The 6675-nt window shown below is 45.8% G+C and overlaps 1 protein-coding gene across 8 annotated transcripts in view; it reads right to left on the reverse strand.

Annotated features, from left to right (window-relative positions):
• Positions 1–4415, reverse strand: part of PAM (peptidylglycine alpha-amidating monooxygenase) — a 134304-nt gene extending 129889 nt beyond the window's left edge. For all 8 annotated transcript variants that reach the window (XM_014261482.2, XM_014261481.2, XM_014261486.2 and 5 more), the window contains exon 1: positions 4333–4415. The gene's annotated coding sequence lies outside the window, so the exon portion shown is untranslated. The remainder of the gene's footprint in view (positions 1–4332) is intronic.
• Between the last annotated feature and the right edge of the window lie 2260 nt (positions 4416–6675).

A 6675-nucleotide genomic window follows, 5' to 3' on the forward strand; every position in this document is an offset into this window, starting at 1 on the left:
TGAAAATTAATTTGTTCAAAAATAGAAGTCATGTTTCCACCTATTCAGTGATCCATTGTCAGCAGCTGCACTTTAAACTTCCATCTCACATGGTGACGCACTCTGGCTACTATAGAACCTTAGAATCTTAAACCAGGACTTGCAAAGTGACATCTGTTGCCTAAAATGCAGGAACTTCACCACTACAGCAGGAACAGCCCAAGTTATCATTTATTGCCTCTCACTTTCAAGAAAACACACTTTGTTCTTTGCATAAAATGGTGGTTTCTGATGAGTAGTTTCATTGCTAATAATGATGGCTGGTGGGAAAGCAAGAAAACCCCTTCCTCTAAAACACACAGCAAGTGCTCACAGGGTTTGGAGTATTGCTGCAACAGAGCTCTTCCAACTAATGACTGCAAAGTGTCTTCCTTAGAAACACACTGCCTGACCTTCACCTACTAAAAAAAAAAATCGGAAAAGCTTGGTTTTTTTTCTGGGATCTCTTCATATACAATGTATGGGTATCCTTTCACGGGCTAATGCTCAGTTTCATCCACATTCTTACATAGATTTGAAAGAGAATCTCTACCTAACTTATGTTTCTCAACACTTGTAATAATAAATCCCAAAATTTTAGAGGTATACCTCCAAAACAGTGCTTCAAAAAACAGCACTAACCATAACCATTTTGCTTCCCATATACACTACATAATTTTTGTGAGTACTTGTGCTTTGCTCATATGGTCCTAAGTTATATGCCAAAATTCAACTTGATTTTACTTTATGCTTCCAGAATATATAGTTTTGTCATAACAAAAGCACCCAACACTTTGACATATCTTTGATAAAAATTCACACGGAAATATTTGTTTCACATAAGTTATAAAGTAACCCATAAAATTTGAGATCTAGTGAACCAAGTTTTTCAAGTAAAACTTTTACATCTTTCAAAGCAGGAAAATGTTTCTAGTTGATTCAACATGCCTGAACAATATATAAATAATACCCTCTCCTCCTTGCCTTGGGCTATTGGAAGAAACTGAATTTGAGTACATGCAAGATTGACAGGAAATGGAGTCCTTCACTTATCACAGAGAAATGAAGGGGGTTATTCATTAAGGAGTATGTTGTAAATTCTCACTGTCTTTCTGCTCCCCTATGAATTTCAATTTTTTATCTCCTGACTGCCTTAGAAAGGAGATTAAAAAAAAAAAAAAGAGAAAAAAGAGGGGGGAGGGGGAAGGTATGAAAGAGGTATGAAAGGGAGAGAAAAAGATGAAAAGTGGTGAGGAGAAGCAAAACAGAATGGGGAAAGGTGAAAAGGGGGGGAGGTGACATGAGTGGGGGAAGGTGATAAAAGAGGGGGAAGGCAATGAAAAAAGTGTTGGGGAAAGAAAGAGTAAAAGAGGGGGAAAAGAAAGTAAGGGGGAAAAGGAGAGGGAAAAGAGAACAGAAAAAGAGAACAGGGGAGGAGAAAAAAAGAGGGGAGTAGGACAAGAAAAAAAGAGAGAGAAAAAAGGAGAAAAATAGTTGTGTCTGAAAAACACCCCGCATTCATTTGATTGACTCAAGCTCTGGAGCAAGAAGAAAACACTTCTCACTAGTTAGAGAATGTCCAGTGTTTCTTTCTGCCACTTTAACATTAGACTGAACTTGGATGCCTAAGTAGAGACATTTTTAAAATTATTTTGACTATACAGATTGCCATACTAGACCAGGCTGGTAAACCAGTCCAGCAACAATTTGCTCGGATCAGCCAGCACTGTATCTTGTCCTCAAGACAACTAACATGATATAGCCTATCAGTACCATACAGAATATGGTAGATATGGTATTCTAAGTATTTAATCCTAATTGTTAGCGATTCTTTCAAAGTATACACTAGAAATACTTTTTCTAGCTTGTTTCCCTTCATTTGTTTCAAAAATCTGTTTGTAGTAATTGGAACTTTGGATAGTATTACTATAAGCATCCCAGGAGATTTATTCATCTTGAATATCACAAGCAATGGTCAGATCCAATTAAGGATTAAACAGAAACCTGACAAGTTATGAAATTCCTTCTAAGTATAGTCTTAATTGCATTGTGCATGCCATTGTTTTTGAGTATGCAACATGAATAATTCTGTCAATCTGTAAAATGAGAACTTCAGAACAAATACCACCCTCTTGGCACCTTTTGAGCCATTACTACATGTAAAATGGAAGCAACACAACAAGAATTGTCTTCAATATGTATGCATTTTACAGCTTAGTTCCTATGGGGTCACCTCTAAGTAATCAAGAAAAAAAATTCTCTCTGACCATTTTGTAGTATCAGCCACATGCAGGGAAATAACCTCCACAACAAGCAGATTCAATCCTATCTTGTATTATTTGATACGCAACAGCCCTGAGATTCTCTCACCTGACAAGGAAGCAGATAAAGCATCAAAATGGTGGGTTTGTATTTTGGATTGGATCTCTTAGATTACTCTAAGCCTGTTTGCACATACACTTCTCCAGATCTGCCTCCACATATCAAAGGAAGTATCTAAGGACTTGCTAGTCCTTACCTCCTAGACCTCTTATTTTCACCTGTCCCAACGTTGAGATCACAGCATCAAGTTGTGAAGCTAGCCAAGTACTTAAGGGCTAAATTCAAGCCAGTTTCCATTATTTCTGCATGTGCTAGTCAGAAAACTAGTCAGCTTCAGTCTTGCAGCAATTTTTTTTTCTGAAAACTAGCTCCTGATTTCAGATTTAGAGTACAAGACAGACTCGTGATTTCAGATCTACAGCACAAAAAAGAAATATAAGTAACAATCCAATATATAAGAACTTCAAAAACTTAAGTTCAGTTAAATTTTTGGTATTAAACTGCATTTTTTTGATGGCTATATATTTATGACTGATGGTTTTAATGTGAGAACCCCTGCAAAGACAGAAAAGGAGTGGGCCAAATCAAAAAGGAAACAAAACACCTGACTCATATCAAGTGACAGATAACAGAGACTTGTGATATTAAAAATGTCTGCTACCTTGTAAGCAGCTTAAAAATTCTAATTAATGCCAGTGATTTAGGTTTTTTTTATTTTTTTTTTTTTTACTCCAATCTATAAGAGCACTCATCTGCAAGCATACAGCAGGCAATGTGAAAATAGCCTATGGTAAAACCTACCAACCTGCCAATGACAGCATCTCTGGGTTTTCAGTCCATAAGCCAGCCTGAGAACTGACCACAGCTTTACCATTGCTGAAGGGCTTGGGGACCCACCCCTTCACATAGCAGCTCTCACAGCACAGCCATGCTCTGTCAAGTGGATAGTTATCTAGCACATTCAAAAATACGCGCAAATCAATTTCTAAGAGACTGAAATACAAAACATACATATTTTGATAATAATGCCTGAAAGCAATACATGAGTTTTAAAGGAACTGAATGAGGAGTAAAGGCTTACAAAAAAAACCAAACCAAAAACGCAACAAGAAACCCCCACCAAAAACAAACAAACAAACAAAAAAAAAGCCACTCCCAGGGACTACCGGGAACCATACCCAACTCGAAACAGCTGGAAGTCGAAACTAACAAAATGTCAGCACTTGACCACTTCCCATGGCTGGACACCCAAAGGTGAAGAAATGACAGCGCCAGCGGGGCAGTGCTGAGTCCGGAGGGGCTCTGCCTCTCCGCATTCAGCTATGTTCCCACCACCGGCATGCCGCCCGGCCCTTTAACCCGGACCCTGTGATAGGCGGGAGGCACCAGCCCCGGGACGGCACCACTCGCTGCCCGCTGGGGCTCGGGCTCCCGGCGCCGGGCGCCACGGGAAACTTTGGCGGTCGGGAAGCGCGCCTTACCCCAGCCCCGGGTAAGCCCGTCCCTCCCGTCGGCCTCGCACAAAGTCCCGGCGCGGGGACCGAAGGATCAGTCGTACCCACCCCCTCAGGCGGCGGCGGTAACGCTCAGCCAGGGACGAGGAGGGCGGGATGGATCTACCCCCGCCTCCCAACGCTGCAGCCGCCGCAGCCTGCAGGGGAAGAGCTGCTTCTGGCACCCGCACGCCCGCGGGCCCGGGCAGTGCTAAAGCGGCCCCCGGGAGTCCGAGAACCCGCCTCGAGGCATCCGCGGGAGGTGCCGCGCCTCGGGCAGTGGGCAGGGAAGCAGCGGCGCCGCACGTGTGCCCAAGCAGAGGCAGCGCAGAGCGCGGCCGGACGAGCGTCCGACCAAAGCGCGGGACCTGCGCCGGCACCGCCGCGGGGCTCGGGAGAATCACAGCAACTCAAAGGACCCCCCTGCTCCTACTCCTTCCTCCCCTCCCCCCCCCCGCAGCCCCCGTGCCCGGGCGAACGCGGAGCAGGTGGAACTCACGGGAGGAATGTGCGCCCCGCCGCACCGCCGACTCCCGGCCGACCTCCCCCCGCTGCCGGCAGCGACACCGACACCAGGGGCCGCCGTCGCGACCCCCCCCCCCCTCCTGCCCCCCCTCCGGGCCGCCCCCCCTGCGCCCCCCCCCCCCCCCCCGCCCGGCGCGAGGGACGCGGCGGCGCTCACGTCTGCCCGATCGCTGCGCCGGACTGCGCCGCGGGGGGGCGCTGTCCGAGCCCGCTGTGGTCCGCGCCGGGTCGGGAGCGGGGCCCGGTGGAGCGGCGGCCGCAGGGGAGAGGCTGGGGTTCTCAGGGGAAGGCCTGGCGTCCTCCAGGGACAGTTCGGTGTTCGCAGTGAACGGGCTGGGGTCCACAGGTAACGGTTTGGAGTCTGCGGAACGGGCTCGGGGTCCGCTTGGAGGACTCCGAGCCATGTGAGCCCGCGGGGAAGGAACAAAGCGCTAGGTGCCCCTCCGACTGCCCTCCGGCAGGAACGGGCGGGTCCGTGTGCGATCAGGCCCGGGGGGTGAAGCCGCTTCCTGCCCGGATAGGAGAGGTTGACCACTGCAAGCGGTGGTCAGCGAATTGAGGGGTAAAGTCTGCAGACCCCTCTGCGGGGTGCAGGGGCGGGGGGGCGTAACACGGACTCAGGACAGCGGGGAGCCACGGAATGGTGTCCTGCGAGGGACGGGTGCTGGGCATGGCACAAGGCAGTACTGGTAGCTAATGATCCAAGGCGGGTGTGCCGATTGTGGCTTGTAAGCTTGTCCAGAGCTCCAGTGTACTTCAATGCGGTGATGTTTTCAGTGAAATTCATAATATAAAATAGTGAGCTGGAGCTTGGGCACTTAAAATGAGCTCTATCTCAACCGCGCATAGCCACCGCATGGGAACCCTTCTATCAGGAAAATTAATCCACAGACACCAGCGGTTTATTTCCAAAAAGGAGACAGAGGAGTCCTTTTACTTTATTCGAATAACGGGAGAGGCCATGGGGCATTCCCCTGGGGTCTCGGTTTTTGGAGGGCGCAGCCTCCTTTTTATCCTGATCTCCCAGCCGCATGTCCCTCTCTCTTTCCCCATTGGCTGAGGCACTTGAGAGGTACAGACTTCCCGGAATGCCTGATACCTAAGATTCCTCTCTAATGTATAACCCTCCCTCTTAATTTTTAATTCTTATGGAATTTATGGTGTTTCTCCATTGTCTCTTTCATCTTTCAATACGCAGTTTCATTTACCAGCATACCTACATGTTAAACCTAAAATGTTTGTAAAGGCAAATATCTTTTTCCATTCATCAATCAGTGGAATCCATCCCATTCTTTCTTTTATCTCTCAGTGCTAGTTTCATCTACCAGCAGACCCACAGCTTGTTTGTAAAGACAAATCAGTCATTCCTCTCACTGCTCAACATCTCTTGCTGAACAGGTTTTGCAGGAGACCTTCAAAAAGTTTATCTGCATAGGTAAAATGGAAGAATTAGGACCTAGATCTGTATTGTTTTTCAGGGGCATTGTGATGAAGTATTCATTTTTCAAACAGGACTATCCCAATGCTCCTTAAAAATATAAAAAATACATATGGTAAAACATAATTCTGCCACCCTCAAAATATTTTTTTTTTCCTAAGTAGATGTACTGACTTCTTTATGAACACAAATCTGGGTAATTTGGTCTATGATGGATGATGTTTCAGTATTTCTAAAAAGGCTAGATGTGTTATTAAGATGGAGCATTTTCCTCATTCATATAAAATGGAAAATGCCACACAAATTAATTCTTTGAAAGCTTATTAATATTTCTCAAATTAAAGTACTTCAGTGAAGTTCTGGCTTGGTTTTAATTGCCTGGTCCTTTTTCTTCAGAAGGTGAAAATTTGCCTTTGTGGGGCTATAGGACATAGCAAGCAATTAGTGAATAATATGTCCAACAGATGCTTTCATTCTTTGATGGCAAGAAATATTAAGCTCTTTGAACAGAAATGGTGACTTACTGGCCCCAACTGATTTGCAGAGTCACACCAGCATTTTTTTGTAGAGCTCTTTGTCACACCAAGCCATGACATTATTTATTGGTCTGGCTTAAGAAAATTAACACTGTAAGTGCAAAGACCTGGTCTAAGAATTCGAGGATTTGCCCTAAGCAAAGCACATAGTGCTTTCGTGAAATAACAAATCAATAAACACCTGTTGCTGAGGCAGGAGCAACCCAAATTACGTAAATTAAAAGGCCAGGAGACCTTCTGCTCCCTTTAATAAGCCTTTATTAGGAAGCCTAGAGTTTATTAATAAGCTTAGAGTTGGGGGCTCGGGGTGCATGCCGCCGCCGCTGCTCCCCGTGGTCGACGT

This window comes from Pseudopodoces humilis, chromosome 4 (assembly GCF_049639895.1).
Source record: "Pseudopodoces humilis isolate 2021_Gansu_Grassland_sample_001 chromosome 4, ASM4963989v1, whole genome shotgun sequence".
Lineage (NCBI taxonomy): Eukaryota > Metazoa > Chordata > Aves > Passeriformes > Paridae > Pseudopodoces > Pseudopodoces humilis.